The sequence below is a fragment of the Ambystoma mexicanum genome, chromosome 1p, assembly GCF_040938575.1.
Source record: "Ambystoma mexicanum isolate Mex_15411 chromosome 1p, UKY_AmexF1_1, whole genome shotgun sequence".
NCBI lineage: Eukaryota > Metazoa > Chordata > Amphibia > Caudata > Ambystomatidae > Ambystoma > Ambystoma mexicanum.
The window spans coordinates 1368975306-1368989416 of NC_090921.1; the positions used below are offsets into that span (position 1 = coordinate 1368975306).

General features: G+C 45.7%; 1 long non-coding RNA gene across 1 annotated transcript in view; it reads left to right on the forward strand.

The window, feature by feature from the left end:
* Nucleotides 1-14111, forward strand: part of LOC138578189 (uncharacterized) — a 494414-nt gene that overhangs the window by 200172 nt on the left and 280131 nt on the right. Inside the window, exon 2 of the long non-coding RNA XR_011303985.1 lies at nucleotides 755-864. This is a non-coding gene — a long non-coding RNA (uncharacterized lncRNA). The remainder of the gene's footprint in view (nucleotides 1-754; nucleotides 865-14111) is intronic.

Genomic DNA, 14111 nt, shown 5'->3' on the forward strand with positions numbered 1-14111 from the left:
TGCCATAGGTATGATGTGGTTGTTTGCTATGGCAAAACATACCGTGCACTGCACCCGTGCAGATGTTTTATGTCACAGCTCCCTTCAGTTCTATGGTCATCATTGCCCATTCAGTCCAGTCCTCGGCTCTGCCTTCCCTTCCTCTTGTCTACTGCCTGCTCCCTTGTGTGTGCCAGTATCTTTGCCCTCTGTTTCTCATTACTGTCTCTTGTCTGCTGGTCTCTTTTCTGCCTGTTGCCTCTGTGCCCTGCCTTCCTCTACGACTGCTGACTGTTTGCCAAGCTGCCTTCTGCCATATCCTGCCTTCACTGCAATTGATGACGATTTAATATACCGTCATCTTGGACATTCCATCTTCGGCTCCCCTGACAGTGTTTCTTTTACTGACCTGATGCCACTTTAATCAGGGGATGCCAAATTGTGGCATCGGGAGGGCTTCTGAGGGGATCCTGGGTTTCCAACCTCTCAGGGATCTGTTTTCGGGAGTCTTCTCAGTGTCATTCTGACTATAGCCTGATCTGATGTATCACAGTGACCGCTTGCCAGGACAAGTGGTAAGTGGAACCTGGTACTTCACAAGATGCCACTCAGGGGGGCAGGCATTGGAGGTGATGTGGGTGGTGATGGTGTCTCTGTGTGGGGTATTTTACATTGCATTGGCTTGAGGTGAGCTGGGCCAGCTGCATGGGTGCAGGTGTGGCATGAAGATGTTGGGCTGGCAACTCTTTGATTGCAGTTGTTGCATTTCATCCAGGGTGTGTGATTCCTGCATATCAGTGTCGGCTGGTTTTGAGACCTGCAAAGTGGAGCGCCAATTGCTTCCTGGACACTGCTGGTGCAGGCATATAAGGGAACAGATGTGAGGTAAGATGTGCATTTTTCTTGAAGTGAGCTTACTATTTTCTCAGTTCATACGACCATTTTGATGTAGATTTGTATTGTGTACATGCTCTTTGTCAGGGAATGGGGTGGCAAGTGCAACACACATAGGACATAGGTTGGCCAGGGCAGTGCTCACATGTGTTTGTTTAGGGTTGTTTTTTGCACTGTGCCATCTCACTTGTGTTCTCCCATGTGATGGTTGGGGTCTGTGTCCATTTTATTTGTTGTGGGGCATGTGTAAGTGGTAAGAGATTTTGTTGTATGTGTTGTGTGCTTTGTTGTGTGTGACATGTATACTGTTGTTTCCACTTATTAGGACTGTCAGTGGTTGGTGCAGTTGATTTTATTTATTTGATTTTTTTATTACGTGTCAAAGCCCACAGGTTTCAGGGCGCACACTAACAGTGGGGGGTGGTTATAGTGTTGCCTTCAAACATTTATGGAAGGTCAGGAGATTCCTCTCCTTCCGTAGATCAACAGGTAAGCTGTTCCACGCAATCGCTGCTTGCACAGGGAAGGAGCGTCCCTTCGCACTTGCTCTTTTAACTTTAGGGCATGTAAGCCAAAAGGTATGACTAGATTGAGTCGATATACCAGATGCATGTTGGGTAAGACTTTCTTTGCGATAAGAGGTGGCAGATCCAAACAAACACTTGTGAGTCAGAGTATTTATTTTAAAGCTGATCCTGGATGTCACCGGCAGTCAGTGGAGTTCTTTCCTGGAGGTACTAATATGCTCTCTCTTGGATATACTCTTAATGATGCAGACGCCATCATTTTGTAACATTTGAAACTTACAAAAACAGTTCTTATTGGCGCCACACAAGAGTGCATTGCAGAAATCCAATCTAGGCATAATGGTTGCCCTCACTAGAACTTTGCAGTTTTTTTTATAGTTAACGTAAGGCGTTATAGGCCTCAACAGTCTCAGGTGATACTGAGACATTTTTATTATACTATCTACTTGAACATCAGCACCAGTAGAAGAGTAAAAAAAAGACGTAAGGTCTTCACTTTGTCTTGTAACTCAATACAATAGTTCTCAATATACAAACTTGAAAAACATCCGTCCAATTTTGCCTTTGCTTGTAATGACCCAAAAATCAAAAGCTCTGTTTCAGTGCTGTTTATACACAGCCAATGTTTCTCATACAATCCTTTACTACTTTGTAAATGCTTTGAATCCTTTATGACTATGGACACACACATTTTGCCTCTCCCAGACACACATTCTCAGGGTAAGCTTCTGGGCACAGTGGATAGGGCCCAATTCATCATTGGGATGACAGCACCAGGAATGTAGCTTAACTGTGTGTGCTCCGCAGGGGCTGGTATTTATGTGAAATATGACTGCACAAGCTGATTGTGTGCAGCCTCTCCCGTTGCCCTTTGTCCAACCCAGGGCATGGGCAGTGCCTGTGGCTGAGAATGATGTCCCTCCTGCATCTCTACTGGTATGCCACGCCATGTGATGACATTATGCAGGAAACAAGTTGCCACAATGATTTTGCATACTACTGGTGGGGCATATAGCCAGAGTGGTCAAGGGAGCGGAAACATGACTTGACATCCCGAATGTGTTCTCCACTATGCCCCTAGTGGCTATATGTGCTGCATTGTACCTTACCTCGGCTGGTGTGGCAGGATTCCTGAATGGCGTGGGCAATAATGGAGAGATTGGTCAGGCACTGTCCCCAGCAAATGTGTAGACGGTTGTTATTGGCATAGATTGTCATGATCAGTTGTCCAGTGTGTCACGTGACTGCATGATTATGCATGACAGTTGATACTTACCTAGGAGCCAGCTATGGCCGAAGGTTCCTGATGACAGGGCCCAGTGGAGTGGTGACTGGCAGAAGAAGGAACTGTCAGGTGTGCTTCCATGAAAATTGGCGTTGACTTGCATGATGACTCCTTTTGCATCTTAGATGACCTGTACATTCATAGAATGCCAATGCATCTGGTTGCAGTAAATGTGCTGCGTCATTTGGGGGGGGCTTGTAGAGCAGCATGCATGCTATCAATGGCTCAGAGTAAGCATGAAAAGTGTTCTTCTCCATAGAAGTCCTGGCAAACTCTCAGTCTTTCCTGCAGTGTGTGTGGCATGTATGTGTGCCTACGCACACTGGCACGTGAACTGATGCAGCCCAAAACCTGATTTAGATACTGGCATTGCGTGGGGTGATATATGCCACCTACAATGGCAGTGATATGCTAGAAGGATCCTGTGGCTATGAAATGCAGGGCTGTCAGCACCTTTTGCAGGGGGTTAAGTGCATTGGAGCAGATGGTGGGTGATGCAAGGTCTTCCTCCCACTGACCAGGTCTCGGATGACATCGGGGGGACCTGTACCTTGCATAGACCTGGTCATCTGGCATCCTAAACAGCGTGGTGTGTATTGATAAATTCCAAAGCCTCCGCATCCTTCTCCTCCTTCTGTGTCCTTGTACGATGACTCGCAGTATAACTGCATTCATCCTGGCTGACCGACGTTGGAATTGTGTACATTGCGTGCTTTATACGCGCTGGATCCTTGGCGTGTTGTACTTTGTGTCTCATATTATGAGGGGGTCAGATCCCAAGGTTTGCATGTGATTTTTCCCGAAATCCATGAATTGGTTGGGTTTGTGCTTGGATTGGCATGTGATTCCTTTCTGTGGCGCATCCCTCAACACGCCAATGTTATTACTTATTCTTCCTCAGTGTACTGGGGGAATGGGGAATATGCATGTTATGATATTATAGGATATGGCATTTATAATGCACCTATACACAAGTGTTTCGAGGCGCGATGAGGCAGGGAGGGGGAACAGTGGGAAGAACAGGCAACAATCATACTAGGCCAGGTGACATTCAGATCGTGCAAGGGAAGGGGGAAGGGAAAAGTGCGTGGGGGAAGTGAGGGGAGAAGTGCAGTACATGGGATAGTAGAATACGTAGATAAATACAAAAGCCGGATGGTGGCAAGTGCAAGGTAAGATCAGGCATAAGTGCTGGTAGGCAGACTGTAGGGATACAGAATACATTCCCCAGGTGCGAAGGTTGCCAGTGAGGCAGTGCAGGTGTGCAAGTGGCGGGGTCTGGGCCCGGGTCAGAAAGAGTGGCCAGGTAGCCAGTGAAGATTTTGCCAGGAATTAGCCAGGGACAGGGGGAGAGAATGCAGAAGCAAAGAGGAAGGTTTTGAGGTGCTTCCGGAACCGGAGATGGTTCTCCTCAAGTTTCAGGGAGGCAGGAAGGCTGTTCCAGAGGGAGGCCCCGGCCGAGGAGAGAGATCTACCACCAACTCATTGCTTGGAGAAGCGACTGACACTAAGAGAGTTGGAGGCGGATGAGTGAAGAGCTCGAGAAGGAAGATATTTGGGAATAGAGAGTTGAAGATATTACGGCCCCAGGCCCCAGAAGGCTTTGTGGACAATGCAGAGGGTTTTGAAATTAAACCTTACAGCCACCGGGAGCCAGTGCAGGGATTTTAGTCCTGGAGAGATACGATCCCTGGGCTTGAGGCCAAGGACAAGTCTCGCAGTCCTGTTCTGGATAAGTTGCAGAGGGCGAAGTGTAGAGGCAGGCAGATTTAGACAGAGGCTGTTGCAATAGTCCAGCTTAGAGAGAACCAGGACTCTGGAGATGGTGAGCTTCTGGGGGAAGTAGAGGAAAGGAAGAATACCTCTGAGGAGATGCAGCTGGTAGTGTGACTTCTTAGAGATGTCAGAGATGTGAGGAGAGAAGGAAAGTGTGGAGTGGAAGATGACCCCCAGGTTTTTAGCCTTGCACGTGGGAGCAGGAAGAAGGCCAAAGGAGGCTGGCCAGAGAGCTGCAGGGAAGGAGGGAGTAGGTGTGCCAATGAGTAAAATCTCTGTTTTACTGGCATTAAGGCAGAAGTCATTTGCGGCACACCACTCCTGTATAGCAGACAGACAGTCAGAGATGAGGGAAGGAGAGGAGGAGGCCGAGGGTAGCCTGAAAATGAGCTGGGTATCATCCGCATAGCACTGAAAGTTGGGGCAGAGAGTGGCGATGCGGTGGGCAAGGAGTGCCAGGTATTGGTTGAAAAGCCAGGGAGAGAGGTTATATCCCTGGGGGAAACAACAGGTAGAGAAAAAGATATCAGAGAGGAAGGACCCAAGTTGGACTTGGGAGGGTCGGTCAGAGAGGAAAGAGGACAGCCACGCCAGAGCCTGACCAGTGATACCCAGGTTATCACGGAGACGGTTGAGCAGGATGGCATGATTGACAGTGTCAAAGGCAAAAGAGAGATCGAGCAAGATGAGGACACACGGGATGTTGGAGTCAAGGTTGGAGAGCAGGTCTTCACGGATGTTCAGGAGAGTAGTTTCCGTGCTTCTGGCAGCTCTGAAGCCAGACTGATGGTCATGAAGACAACCAACAGATTCGGTGTGGAGATTAAGCTGGGAAATGGTTAGTTTCTCCAGGAGCTTGCCCAGGAAGATAGTGATGGAGATTGGGCGATAGTTAGCTGGGCAGGAGGAGTCGGTAGAGGGTCTCTTAAGAAGAGGGTGCACAAGGGAGTGCTTCAGGGAGGATGGGAAGACTCCATTGGTGAAGGAGTGATTGCAGAAATCAGCCAGAGATGTAGCCAGGGAGTTGATGTGGTCCTTGATAGTTTTGGAGGAACAGGGGTGAACCTGTTTTGACGAGACTTTCATAGATCGGACTTGTCTAGAGATCTCGTCTGCAGAGAAAAGGGGAAAGGCAGAGAAGGAGGAGGGGGTGGCTGCAGAAGGGCCAGAGGAGGAGCAGGGAATGTGGGGAGGGAGGAGATAGGAGGAGAGTGAGGACAGGATGTCCTGGGTTTTAGAAATGAAGTGAGAGGCCAGTGCCGAGCAGAGGGCTTGGGAAGGTACAGGAGAGGTAGAGACAGAGGCAGGATTGACCAGTTCCTTGCAAATTTTAAAGAGTTCAGCCGAGTTGTTAGATGCCGCAGAGATGCAGGCTTGGATATGGGCTCTCTTCTTGGTGAGGACGGAGAGCCTGTATTGCCTTTGCAGTAGGCGGCAGGCCAGTTTGTCAGAGGATGAACACGTAGCACGCCATTTCCTCTCGGCCAACCTGCACTTGTGTTTTAGGGTGATGAGATCTGAGTCATACCAGGAGTTACACTTGGCTTTGGGCTTCATGCAGATTCTCATGACAGGGGCAAGGATATCAAGAGTATCAGATATAGAAGAGTGGAGCAAGGAGAGGGCTGTGTCATGGTCAGAGTCGGCCAGAGGGGGAGGAGGGGGTGAGAAGATGGTGGTGAAAGCCTCAACTGACACACGCTTCAAGGGTCGGATGACAGAGAAGGTGGGTGGCAGTGATGGAGGTGGCTTGGCCTGAGGGGTAGGGAGGGTGAGGTGGGAGGATAGGAGGAAGTGATCCCTCCAGGAGAGAGGATTGGTGAGAGAGACAGAAAGGGGAAGGTCTGAGGAGATCAGAAGATCAAGGGTGTGCCCTGCAGAGTGTGTTGGGCCCGAGGGGAGAATAGTGAGTGAGAAAGAGTCGCAGAGGTCGCAAAAGAGTCCCGAGGGAGGACAGGAGGCATCCAGATGGATGTTGAGGTCTCCAAGGAGGAGGAGTTGAGTGATTGAGATCAGGAGTGAGGAGAGGCCCGTGATAGGGAGGCCTGGGTTGGATACCAGGATGTCATTTTTAAACTTCTTCCTACCATATTTAGTGAGGAGAGCAGAATAGTCAATAGAGAAGCAATTAGAAAAGATAGGATAGATAGAGAGCACCATAGAGTAGGTGGGAGAGGCGAGAGGTGAAAGGGAGACACTAGCAAGGGCAAAAGTGTAGGTAGAAGACAGCGAGAGGCAGGCAGTTGAGCAATCGGACAAGATTACAATACTCAGGAATAAGAAGCTCGCAGAAAGCACAAAATTGTTGAGCCAGGTGAGAAGACACACCTAAGTATGGAATTACAGAATGAGGGAGAAAAGGCCTAGGTTTCAAAGCGCAAATATTATTATTTTTTAAATACTAGTACAGTACATTCAAATAGCAAGACACAGAAAAACACACCTAAGTTTGAGATTCCTGAATGAGGGAGAAAAGGCCTAGGTTACACCCCCTATTTATTTTGTTACGTAGGACCGTCCCACACTTTGCGTGGAGTGTCACCAGAGCGCTCAACTGCACTCTATTACGTGACGGGCTTGCGCAAAGCCACGGAAATGCACACAATGTCCGTTCTATGAATCGCTGAAAGGAGTTTTGCATGCTGATAAGTGTGCAGAGTCACCTTTCGGTGCACAAAACATTCTATAAATCGAGCCCTTATTAGTTTGTAAGTCCTGGACCATTTGTTTTTAATATGCTATTTGTTTTAAATAGGCTGTGTTTTATACTGTCATTGGAGCGTTTTGTTTTATTCTATATATGATGTACCATTTTAAATCTTCGAACTTGATTTTTTTCTGTGGTTTTAGTATATTATTGTCATCAAGATTTTATTAACACTTGAAATATGTTGTATCATTGTTTGGACATACCTGGATTTGTATTAATGTGTTGATGTATAAAAAAATCCCAATGGGTTGTATTGTACAAAATACATAAATAAATACATTGGGCCTCATTACAGGCACGGCTGCCGCCGGTATCCATTATTTTCCAGCACCCGCGAATGAGCAATTACCAGGTCATGGCGAGTTTGGCAGACCCGGGAATTGCCCATTCGCGGGTGCCGGTAATAAGGGAATCCCCATCCCCATTTGGACCCATAGGGCTGAATGGGAATTGGGAAAGTGGTAGCACTGGTACCGTTAATAACGGTATCAGTGCCACAGACCTGTTCTGCTCGCGGGTGCCGGTATGGCCACCAGGTCAGACTTGAAGCAAAGGCAACCGCGAGCAGAACTTGTATAATGGCAGTACGGTAGCAACAGTGCCGGTAGCGCTACCGGCACCGTTGTTGCCTTACCGCCATACTTGTAATGAGGCCCATTGTGTGGGAAATCATTTGTTTTATTTTCTCTACACTTTAACATGCATCAATTGAAATGTAGTCCAACTCAGTCAGGCCCTATACTCTTTATGACAAGTCCCCTGGTATTCATGTTATATTGTACTTTAAATTCGTTTTTACCATGCAGGGTTCAAATGGGTATTGGCAGTGAAAACAGAACCTTGGTGATGTCTGCCATCTTTCTGTGTTGACTCCACCATTCTCAATGTATCTTTAGCCAGGTCCCTTTTCTGGTGAGAGTTTTCATGTTCTTGATAGTTCGCCTCCACAGCGCTAGTGTCCGCATAGGGCCATGGTGTAGGCGTATCTATCACTTCAGTAACACTTGCCATCCACCAACTGCATTGCACACTGATCTTTGTTAGCAGTTTGTCAACTCCAGTCATTGCCACAAAGCGTAGCCGTGGTCCCGCTGCAGTTTGATGGAAAGCCTACATCTGTACGGGCTTGTCTAACCCTTTTCGTGGACACATTTACTGACCCATGTAGCAGCTCTAACCTGTATGGCACGCCTCCGAAAGCTCCAGAACTATGTGTTCATTTTCATCAGGATCCTAAGTACCATCTACTACACATTTGTAAATAATCAACGTTGACAGAATAAATAAAATGCTTATAGAAGAGAAGTGTTTCACAATGTTAATACATGCTACATACATTCCAACATTCCACATTCCATTCTGAGATACTTGTCTCCTTCTGTTGTTACTTTGCATTCTGGTAATGGCAGTGCTGAAATAATATAGGTAAAATTGGAGAGTACAAGCCCCAGAAGGCTAAGCAAAAACCACAACAGGTATCACCACTCACATTTCTCAAATGTACCGGGTAATGCTAGCTGGTATTATTTTAAAGCACTTCAATCAGCATTAGATCAGGCATAGTGTATTCACACATCCTGTTGAGTCTCCAAGGAGCACAAAATCAAATGTTTTTGGTGGCAATCCTATTGAAGTCAATGAGAACAAATACTCTGGGAGACAAAGTTTTTCGAAGACTGGTGAGCCCACTGAAGTATGCAGAGGAAATGTGGTTTTCTGTGAGGCTGAACCGAGTCAAGGGCAGATTACAACTGTCAAACAAGGTAGGCATGATTTAAGGTATGCTGATGTTGGAAGGATGGAAATTATTTCCAGATGTGTCTCAACATGTTGAGAGTTTTGAGTTAGTGGTGGGGCCCACCAGCCTCTGCATTCATACATGCCAAACCTCCCAATTCAGGAGGCACACTTCTGGCTGTTTTTGCTAGAAAAGTTGCTTTTTTCACAAATTTGCACTTGTCTCCCTCTCAAAATATCCACATCCTTCTTCTTTTGTTTGGGTTGAAGAATGTGGATATTTTGAGGTGGAGACAAGTGCAAATATGTGAAATAAGCAATCCTTTGAACCAATCAATGAGTTAAAGGTATAGATGGCCCTTCTGCAGGAGACCTTCTTAGTGGACGCTAATGCTGAACTGTTGACAAGAGGATGGGTGAGATCCGTTTTTCTGCCTCCTATGGCTTGAATTCATGGGGTGTCTATTTTTTACTTAGGAAGGTTCTGCCTTTGTCTATTCTCTCTTCAGACAAGGACAATGAAGGCCGGATCGTGTACGTAACTATTAAGATTCATGACTCTTTTATCAGAATATGCAATATTTATGCCCCAAACAGTGGTGATGGTTCCTTTTTCAGTGCACTTGCCCAATTCCTCCAGAAAATGGTCTAAAACAAAATACTGCTGGGTGGTGACTTTAATGAGACTGTGGACCCGCACTTAGATAGAAGTGGTGGATCTATATACTCTCTGGGTGTGGGGGGGACCACAGATCATGGCATGAACTGTTAGATGAACTCCAATTTGTAAATGTGTGGAGATCTACTCACCGTTCCGATACATGTTACATTTTCCACTCAGGGTGCCACAGCATTTGCTCCCATATTGATATGCTCCTGATTGCTGGTGAGTGTGCATAGAATTTTCTTCTTGCAGATGTTGAAACTATACTTATATCTGATCATGGACCTGTTTTGATCGAGGTTTCCATGCCATTTATAATCCCCAGGTCTAACTAGAGGAAAATTAATACTGCACTATTAGACAATGCTGAAACAATGGATACAATTGTGAGAGAAACTGAATTTTTTATAGCTACTAACTTGTCCCAGGAACTAAGTGTTGAATCTACTTAGGAAGTATTCAGGTGCTATATGAGCAGCCTGCTAATTGGCCTTCCAGCTAATTAAATTAAACAAAGGAGAGAGAAATGAGGAAGATGAAGTTCAAAAGTTGGAACGTGATCATATAGCAACACCATCAACCGAAATGAGAGAAGCCCTGGTGCACAAAAGTACCTCTTGAATAAATTATTATCTGAGAGGGCAGGCAGGCTCCTTTTTAGGACAGGGTGTAACTCTTACAAAGGAGGGGAGAGATGTGACAGGCTATTGGCTCACCCCTTGAGGATTCAAGAGAGCAATAGAACTATAAGTGCCATTCTGAATGCCCCTGGGACCTTGACATATAAACCAGGTCAGGTCAATAGGGAGTTTCATGATTTTGACACCAGATTATATTCATCAGCGGTGAAACCATAAATCACAAACTTGAGGAGATACCTTGACTCTCCACTCTCTGTAGATGACTAGAAGAGAGCAGCCAGTTGCTTCAACAGGGGGAAATGGTCCAGATGGTCTCCCTGCTGAGTATTAAAGGATCATGCCAAATATGGTATTTGTGCCCTTGTTGGAAACATTGCATGCTTCGAAATTGAAGAGGTCTCTTCCGCCATCGATGATACATGCCTCTATGTATTGTGGAGAAAGGGAAAACCATCTACCTCCATGATAAGCTACAGACCCATCACTCTTATAAACACACATAACAGAATATTTGCCAAAGCACTGTCAATGTGAGTGGAGTGAACGTTGCTGCAACCCAAATCAGTCTGGATTTGTTGAGGGGATGAATCCCTCTTCCAATATGCACAAATTGATCTTGAACTTGCTGGAGAGCCAGAAACAGGCATCAAGTGTAGCTGTCCTCTCTCTCAATGCTGAAAAAGCATTTGATTGGATGGAGTGGGACAACCTTTTTACATTACTGGAGTGTTTTGGATTTGGGATAGAGATAAGGAAGTGGATATCATTATTGTACTCTAAACTGGCAGCTTCTGTGAACACGAATGTCCTCTCTTTCGAACTGGGAAGAGGTACAAGACCAGGACTCCCCTTTTCACCTTTGCTATTTGTTCTGGCAATGAACACACTGGCTGTGAAAATTAGATCTGATGTGGAAATACAGGGTGTCCAATATGGAGATGCATTGCAGAAGGTATGGCTTCATGCTGATGACATGCAACTTGTGGTGTGAGAGTTGGATTCATCCCTACCCACCTTGATTAAACAGATAGAAGCATTCACTGCCTTTTCTGGATCCAAAATAAACTGGTCCAAGTCTGAGGACATGTCACTATATCACCTGGCTTTTTCTGCAATCGATTTAACTCAATGTCTTGAAGAAACATCGGATATTTGGGCACAGGCAGAGTCCCGCATGAACACGCCACTTGCTCCTGAGGCACTCTTGACATCTGGAAATGCCAGGGGATGTGCATTCTCTCCAGCGACTGATTCCTTAAGGAAAATTTGGTGTATACTGTGGGAAATGACCAGAGGAAATAGCTCCTAATCAACTAAGCCATTAATCTGGATGAATAAAAGGGTGCTGATTGATGGGAAGCATTTTTTTCAGGCCACACTGGTTATTAGTGGAGTACAATGGATTGGAGAATTATTTCTGGACCAAAAATTGATCTCCTTTAATATGTTGTCTACTATAAAGGACCTAAATGATATGATATGATATGATATTTTATTTATATCGCGCTCATGCACAAGTGTTTGCACCAACAGTGAATAAAGGACATTGAGGATACCAATTGGTGGGTGGAAATAGATAATAATGATGATCTCCAGAAGCACCTGCTGAATTTTAAAGAAAAGGGTCACTTTGCATCAAATGTGTACTGGCTTCTAATGAGCTACAGGAAGTCCAATGAGCAACTCCTCAGTTCCTGGTCAGATTCAATTGGCACAGAAATAACAGAAGGGAGCTGCCAGAACCTGTGCAGGAATGTGTCTTGGACCTCATTGAATCCTGGGGAAAGAGCGCTGCAGATACAAATTCTCAACAACGTTTACTGGACCCCGACCAAACTGTATGTAAGGGGTTTGAGTGACTCGGGTGCCTGTTGGGGTTGTGGCCATAGGGCGGGCTCCTTTGAGCACATGATATGGGAGTGTTTTAAAGTAAGGACATTCTGGCTCAAAGTAACTAAACCAATGAACAATGTTTTGTTATCTGACCTGGATTTTGATTTTCAGACCATTTTTGGGGGATAACAAACTCTTAGAAAATTTGACAAATCCCCAGAAGTGTTGGATTTTTAGGGCCTCCCTCACTGCTAAGAAAATGATATTGAGAGACTGGAAGAATGTCAACTTTCCCTCAGTCGATTTGGGTTGAAGATCTTCCAAAAATATCACTGCTTGAGTGAGTCATTCTATATAAACAGAAAAAAAATTATCTCTATGAAGACATTTGGGGTAGGTTCTTGGAGCTGACGTAAATTAATGTGTACTTTAGTTTGTTTTCCTGGCCTATCTGTTTTGTCATATTGTAAATACTTCAATATAAATGTGACTACAAAATAAAAATACAATACGGCGTACCTCAAGGTTCGGTACTTGGACCTTTCCTTTTCTCTATCTACACCTCCCTCCTAGCCCCTGTTATCTCCTCGTTTGGCATCTCCCATCACTTCTATGCTGACGACACTCAACTCTTCCTTTCTTTCTCCTCTCTCTCATCTGACCTTCACCTAAAACTATCTTCGTGCCTTACTGCCATAAAAAACTGGATGTCTTCCCGCTTTCTCTCCCTCAACACTGACAAGACTGAAGTGGTGTTCTTGCCTTCTAACTCTCACCCCCTCCCTCTCCTCTGCCTTTCATTCACTTTCCTCCCTCTAATCTTCCTATCTCTCTCTCCATGCTCGTAATTTAGGCATTAACTTTGACTCCACTCTCTCCTTCTCCCACCATATCTCTCTCACTTCTCGCACCTGTCGCTATCACCTCTTCAATATTCGCAAAATCCATCCCTCCCTCACCTTCCATGCTTCGAAACTCTTAATCTCCTCCCTTATCTTCTCCCACCTCTTCTACTGCTCTTCCTTATTCTTTTGTCTACCTACTTCTCATCTTGCCCCCCTCAAATCTATCTGCCACTCTGCTGTTCGTACCCTCTGTCTCCTTACCCCCCGCGACTCCATCTCTGCCTCCCTCTCTTCCCTTGCCTGGCTTCCATTTCACTCCCAACTTAAATTTCACTTTCTCTGCCTCATCTTCAAACCTCTACATGGTCTTGCTCCCTCTTATCTCTCCTCCCTCCTCCCTCCTCTCTTTCTACTCTCCCTCTTGTTCCCTTCGGTCTGCGGACCATTTCCTTCTCACTGTTCCCCCGGCTCCTTGTGCTCCCTCCCGTTTCTGCTTTTTCCAACTCCTAGCCCCTCTGCACTGGAACTCCCTTCCTCTTGCAATCCGCTCGACCACCACCTTTTCCTCATTCCGCACCTCCCTTAAATCTCTCCTTCTCCATTCTCCCCCTTGAAACCCCTTCCCTTTCCTGCCTCCCCTCCCTCCTTTTCTTCCCCCCTTGACCATCTCCACCCTCTCCCTTACCTCCCACCCTCACCTTCCCCCCTCCCTCCTCCTATTTCCCCTACACCCCTGCCTCCCCCACCCCGCCCTATTCCACTACTCTCCCTATTCCCCTCAGTTAATTGCTCTTTTTTCTGTTTTGTTGATTGATTCATATTGTTATTTGCTTCTTTGTTTATGTTTATGTATTAAGTTGTTCAACTGTACAGCGCTTTGGTGTAAAGTGCTTTATAAATCAATAAATACAAATACAAATACAAAAACAATATCCACATCCTAAGGCAATTGAACTGCCCTCATTCTATCTGAAAATCTCCCTCTTGCATGATTTGATGTAGCATGTTTCATTAGAAAAAAAAATGTTGTCAACATGCACCATGACATGCAGGAGATGGCTATCCAGTTGCTTTTTTTGCTTTGAATTATGGGGCTTATATTTAGGGATTTGGAATGAAGTGGGGGGCTACATGTCACAGATTGCAAAGAAAAAAAGCAGAAATTGATGACTATCTCCTGACTGACATGAAGCATGTTGGAATGTATGGAAGTTGTGTTT